Here is a 6,466-nt window from a genome sequence, read left to right on the forward strand (position 1 = left end):
TGGAGATAGAGGAGAAGGAGAAGAAGGAGGAGGTGATGGTGTGGTGGTGCTGCTGTTGTTATTGTTGTTATTGCTGTTGCTGTTGCTGTTAATGTTGCTGTTACTGCTGCTGCTGTTGCTCACTGCTGTTGCTGCTTGCTGTTGCAGAGGAGGAGGAGGAGGAGGAGGAGGAGGCATGCGCACGCTGAGCGGCGAAGTTCACGGCTGCTGTCGTCGTTTTCTCCGTTTGTCTTCCTTTCTTCTCTCTCCCTCTGTCTCTCTCTCTCTCTCTCTCTCTCTCTCTCTTTTCTCTCTCCTTTGCTCTTCCTCACTCTCGCTCTCTCGCGCACGCACGCACGCACGTACAGACGCACGCACGCACGCACGCACACGCGTGCGCGCAGTCTCTCTTTTTCTCCTTCTCTATCTATCTATCTCTCTCTCTCTCTCTCTCTCTCTCTCTTTTTCTTACTCCCGCGCTCTCACGACGACGAGGATGATGTGGTGGATGTAGCCACTGCCACGGCTGCTGGCTGCTGCTGCGCCGGCGGTCTCCGCGGCATCTTCGAAGCCGTCCGGACAGAGCTGATGAACGCGGGGGCGAACGGCGGAATATGGACAGCTCGGCTCTCGTCCGTTCCGTCAGAAGCCGTTCGATGGTGCACTTCTAGGACGACGAGGACGCGGAAGAGGTACACGGATAATATTGCCTCGTCTCTCGGCCACGAGAGAGCGGAAAGCCCCCGGAAAGTACACGCCCCGTACGTGTCATGCAGGCGCGCTCACAGACTCGCGCACACGCCCGAACGCGAAATAGTGCGAGAGAGAAAAGTCGCTACTCTGTATCACACTGACGTTGTATAGATATATCATAGAACGAGCGCTCGTGCATCAGACGTGTGCGTGCATGCGACTAGGGCGCTTTCTCTCTCTCTCTCTCTCTCTCTCTCTCTCTCTCTCTCTCTCTCTCTCTCTCTCTATCTATCTCTCGTTTCGTCTTTCTTTCAGCACTGATATGTAGACTGCTTATACAGCCTCGATCTCACCTCCTGTCTCCCTCTCTCACTGTCCATCTTTATCCTGATCGTTCATATCAGTACTACCAGATGCTAAAAAGCTAACGGACTTTGATATGGTACTGTATTGTCTTCTGTTTCTCTCTGGCACACGGAAGAATCGCATATTATCATGAATGTGTATTTCTTTGGTAGATTTTTCATTTGAAAGGTGTGCGTGCGCACGTATGCTGTGCGTTCGCGCGTATGCGTGGGTAAGAAAATGAAAGAGGGAGGGGCAAGACAGTGTCGTGATGGTCAGACACCGGAGGCTTGTTTCGTATAACGACGGTCACGAATCACGTTCTGTCGAATGTTCTCATTTAATTTGTATACTGGGTGTTTGAAGAAAGCAAGCAGCTTTATTATCGTTCTGACACTATTTGTATTAATTACTTTTATATTAAATATCAGCTTGCAATTACAATTTAAGATACTTTTTTAGTCATAAGTATATATTTCATCAAAATAAGTTCGAAAATTAGAAGAAAAGCAGGGATTTCAAATTTAATTTTCAAAACACGGATTATCATATCATGATTACATTAGATAAATGTTATATTTTATATTTGTAAAATAAATACAAAATAATTGAAAATCAAATGATACTTAAAGATTATTTAATAGAATGCTTTCAATTTTACTTCCACGTGTAAACTATATTATAATTTTTTCATTTTATCTAATCCACATAATATCTCGTTTAAATATAGAAATATGAAAATGTTTTAAATTATATTTACTTATAAATTAAATTAATTAATAAATTAAATTAATTAAAATATAAAAAAATAATTTTGAGGATAATTAGATAAGCTTATTAAGCTTAAAGCAATTTATATTGAAAACTTTTTAATTATTCATTAATATTTAAGTTTAAGAAATTGTGAATAATAAATTATGGATAAAATTAAAATTATAAATAAAATTTTTAACAATAAAATTTTGGAAAATAAAGGATAGTTAAAATTTATAATCGCCCTATATAAAACAAAAAAGAAACATCAATTTACAATTATGACAAGTTTTGCTGTTTATGACTGTCAAATCAACGTACTCCCGTCCGCTCTGTATTATTCTGTACGCCTCCGCTTGTTTAGACCGTCAAAAACATTTCTTCTCCTCCTACTTCTCTTTTTTCTTACACATCCAAGCATCGGCTTGTACAAACACACTTGCCGATAACTCTCTCTGTTTCAACACACACTCATGCGCACACACGCTCGTTCGTTCTTTCACTCACTCTCTCTCTCTCTCTCTCTCTCTCTCTCTCTCTCTCTCCCCCTGATTTTCCAATGTTACATGAGAGGAAAGGAAATAAATTCATACGCATAAGCACAAGGCACGTACACAGCGGAGTCTCAATTATAACGTTATGTAGGTAGGAAAGGGTGATAATATTTTTCGAATTCGGCATCCTAGCGCGAATTTTTCCGCATCCCCTCTTCCTCTGCCCCGCCTTATTAAATTTTCAAGAAATGTCGAACGCAGAATGGACAATAGATAGCGGCGGAATCGTGAATAATCTGCGTGGGGGGGCCGAACTTTACCGATCTATCGCAATGACACGGGCCCGTGCACCCACACGTGCGTCGGCGCCTGTACATGAGCGCAAAGGATGCTCGCGGCTTTCGTACGTACATGTGATTACGGCCATATACGCGCTCGAGGATAATTTACTATATCGCGTACTTGGCTGCGCCGCGCTCACATTTACGTTCGTGCACTTGCACATTTAGGCAAATGCGGATAGACGCGCGAAAATAAATATTCTTGCAGTTTGTGTGCGAGCGAACGAGGCTGGTTAAGGGAGGCGAAGCGAGCGGTGTTGGGTGACGTCGCGCGGGGCAGAGGGGGGATCGAGGAAGAGGGAAAGCTCGACTACCTCCTTTTTCGCGGAATGACGAACGGCGAAAGAGATAAACACCTGCACATTGCGCGCTCCGATTTGCACGGAGTGCATAAGGAGCAAGAGCAAAGTGCTTAGGCTCACGCAGGCGCGCGCGCGCTCGAATAACACTACTGCATTCGCAATCAGAGGTTTTCCAATGACTCGCCGAAGACGCGTTTTACGGATGATTTTTGTTTGGCAGTTACGATGTTGGCGTATGCCAGGAGCTGGGAAGAGTGAGGAGTTTGTTTTTAATTAAAAAAATTGAATAAAAAACAAATGGGCGGGATCGTTGAATTGTCGGGGTCGATAATCGGGCGAGATTGTATTTTATAAATTTAAAAGGATATAGTAGATATAAAGTTGATGGATAGAGAGGTAATTGGAAAGGATAGATAAGGATATACGAAATTCTTTTAAAACATTTCGTATTCAATAATAATAGAAAGACGGTTTTTCTTCTTTTTTCTCGCCGAATATCGTTTCACTTTGTAGAAAAGATTTTCGTGGGAATCAAATTCAAAGTGATTATTTAATTATTTGCCAAAGTGGATCTATTGTAGAATCTAATTCTAATTAGGTTATATTACCACTCCCTGTGGGAATAAAATTGATATAATATAATTATCGGTACATACGGAGATTAATTAAAATTCCAATTTGAATGATTATTGCTAATTACATTATTAAAAATATGGATTTGTGAAAGTTGATTTTAAGGAATTTGAAGAGTATTTACAAGAATTTTTAAGATATTTGAAGAATACCGTGAGTACAGTGGATTACTGATAAGGATTCGCTCAATTGCGGCGAAATAAAGTTTCTGAAAGATATTAAATTTAAAATATTGCATTAAAAGTGCAAAAAAAAAAATAATTATTTACAATGAAATATATTGTTTTCAAAACAAATCATTAAAAAAAAAAAAAAAAAAATTTCCATGAGTAGCAATTTATACATTAGATATGAACGTTTTAAAATTAAAATTGCAATCAACAATAAAGGATTAAACCATACTTGTAGTCTATTGATTGCAATTTGTTTAATTATACTAATAAATTTAAACTTGAATTCCGAAAAAACGATAAGCTGAAAAGATATAATATATGTTTAATCCAAAATTAAATTATGTAGTATTTTTAAAGTATTTGCAATATAATACAAATATTAAATATTATAAAATAATGAATAAGATTTCATATTAATAAAATGTTACTAATAAATATGATAAAAGCGTAAATTAGTTTATTATACGTTTTATTATACATTTGTGCTGAAATTTTTTTTTTTTAACTTTGTTAATATAAATTTATTTTAATCTATCAATTTTCACATTGAATAAAATTACTTGTTACTAATTAAAAATATCCATTATTTAAAAAATACATATATATATAAATTGCATTATACGCTGCTATTTATTGTACAGTAATTTAAATGTGTATTAAATAGTTGATATTTAATCAAATCAATGCCTTAGAATATTCTAATACATAGATTTTATATTACAATAAATAAATGAAGGGAAATAGAAAACTAAATGCTTTATATAATATTAAGGATTAATAAAAAAAATTGGGCATTTTTTATGAAACATGATCGCATGTCGTTCTACATGATATTTGATAAAATTCAATAGAACTATGACAGTTGAAAAATGTTATGATTAATAATTAATAAATATATAGTTGTTAAGATCTTTTTATTAAATACTTTATTACTTTTAAACTTATTTGTCAATACGCCCTCCCGTATAAAAGTACAATTATTAAGGTATGTTTATCGTTCCTAATTTTTTAACTAGATTGTTTATAAAACAAGTCAATTTCTGATTTTTGTATGAATTTTCAAATTCAATTGATGTTTCATAAATTGTATGTATATTTATAATTTAGAATTGTGATGACAATACTTGTAATAAAGATAGTAGTGATAATATTTACAATGAGCATTACAAAAACAATAGTCATATAATTTATTTAAGACAAAGCAGAATTTTAATTATACGTGCTTAAAGCTGCAATTAAGAATGAAATTGATTTTCACTGCACCAATGATTGAGCATAATTTCTATTGTATCTATCCAAGTTTAGTCGAGGCGCCTCCATTTAAAATACGCAGGAACACTTATTCGTCGGTTGTATTTGTAAATGGTTTATTGTATAAACCAAGATGTTTATTGTATTTTAATACTCAACACATACGCTCTTTCAATCCAGAATTTTTTAACATTACAACAAAACTATATTACTATGTAACGCATATAAGAACAATTTTTATTTGTATAAAAAACTGGAGCTGAACATTGACCCTATTATTTTCTAATTACCCGTATCATTCATTAACTAAATGCGCGCTCATTACGCTTGCTTTACAAAAATACAATTTCCGTATTTTCTCGAAGTTCTATTGTTCGAAAAATAGTTACTGCGAAATTTTATACTTTATTATTATCTAATAATGTTTATAGAGTAGTTTTATTCAGTTTATGTGACTCCTCAGATAAGCAATTTACTTCATTATACTTTTTATCATAAAAATGATTTCTTTGTAAGGCAATGGAAGTTATTAATGAACTGATTGCAATTCGGATATTATATTTATTATATGAATAGTATAACAAAGTGGAGCTGTTTAAAAATTTTAAACAATATACGATACCGAATCTATCATAATTTAATTGATCATATATTTCATAAAGCTCGAATCTTACATTATGCTGAATTATTTTTTCAAAAATAATCATCATTTTTTTTTTTTTTTTTTTTTATTTTCTTATTACATTTCATTCGATGGTTTTCGAATCGATAATACGTGCAAGGATCATATGGTAGCGCAGTCACTGCATACGTAATTCGTATACCAAAAAAATTTGTATAAGATTATTACACCGTTTTTTGCAAGACTAGTCGCAATTTCTACTCGCACGTAATGAACTTTCGCTTTTTCCTTGTCAGTAACAATAACGCGCGAGGTATTTAAAAAATTACTTTACAAAGCAAATGATGACGGAGTAACGACACAATGAAATACATCGACAAATAATGGGTGCATCTATTTGTTAAGAGATACGTCGGAACGTAGCTATGAATAATTATATTATAATATCGCATATAACATAGTTTCAATGGAACATCTCGAAAGACGATGGAGGAGACATCGGAAGATTCTCTCCGTTCTCAATGATGCCACGTCATTCTCCTTAGCGCGAAACGCCTTTTCTTTTCGAACGGAAAATACTTGGGCATAGCTGGCAAGGCGCCTCGTTTTCCTTCGAGCTCGCTACGGACCTCATCTACGAGGAGAGCTTGTAATCGCTTGCCTCGTTCGCACGCTCTTGCGAACGGGCGCGTGCGCTCTCATCGGTGGCAACTCCCACTCGCTCGATTGTTCCATTCTTTCGCGCACATTTCATTCTCACTCTTCGATCGCCATCGTCCCAAGGCCTTCGTCGCGGATCCCCTTCATTTCTCTTTTTGTCCCATATAATCTGTCAACTATTCACGATCTCGGATGCGCACGTGTCACGTCAGCTGTGCCG

Source organism: Ceratosolen solmsi, unplaced genomic scaffold, assembly GCF_000503995.2.
Source record: "Ceratosolen solmsi marchali unplaced genomic scaffold, CerSol_1.0 scaffold45, whole genome shotgun sequence".
In the NCBI taxonomy this organism is placed as follows: domain Eukaryota; kingdom Metazoa; phylum Arthropoda; class Insecta; order Hymenoptera; family Agaonidae; genus Ceratosolen; species Ceratosolen solmsi.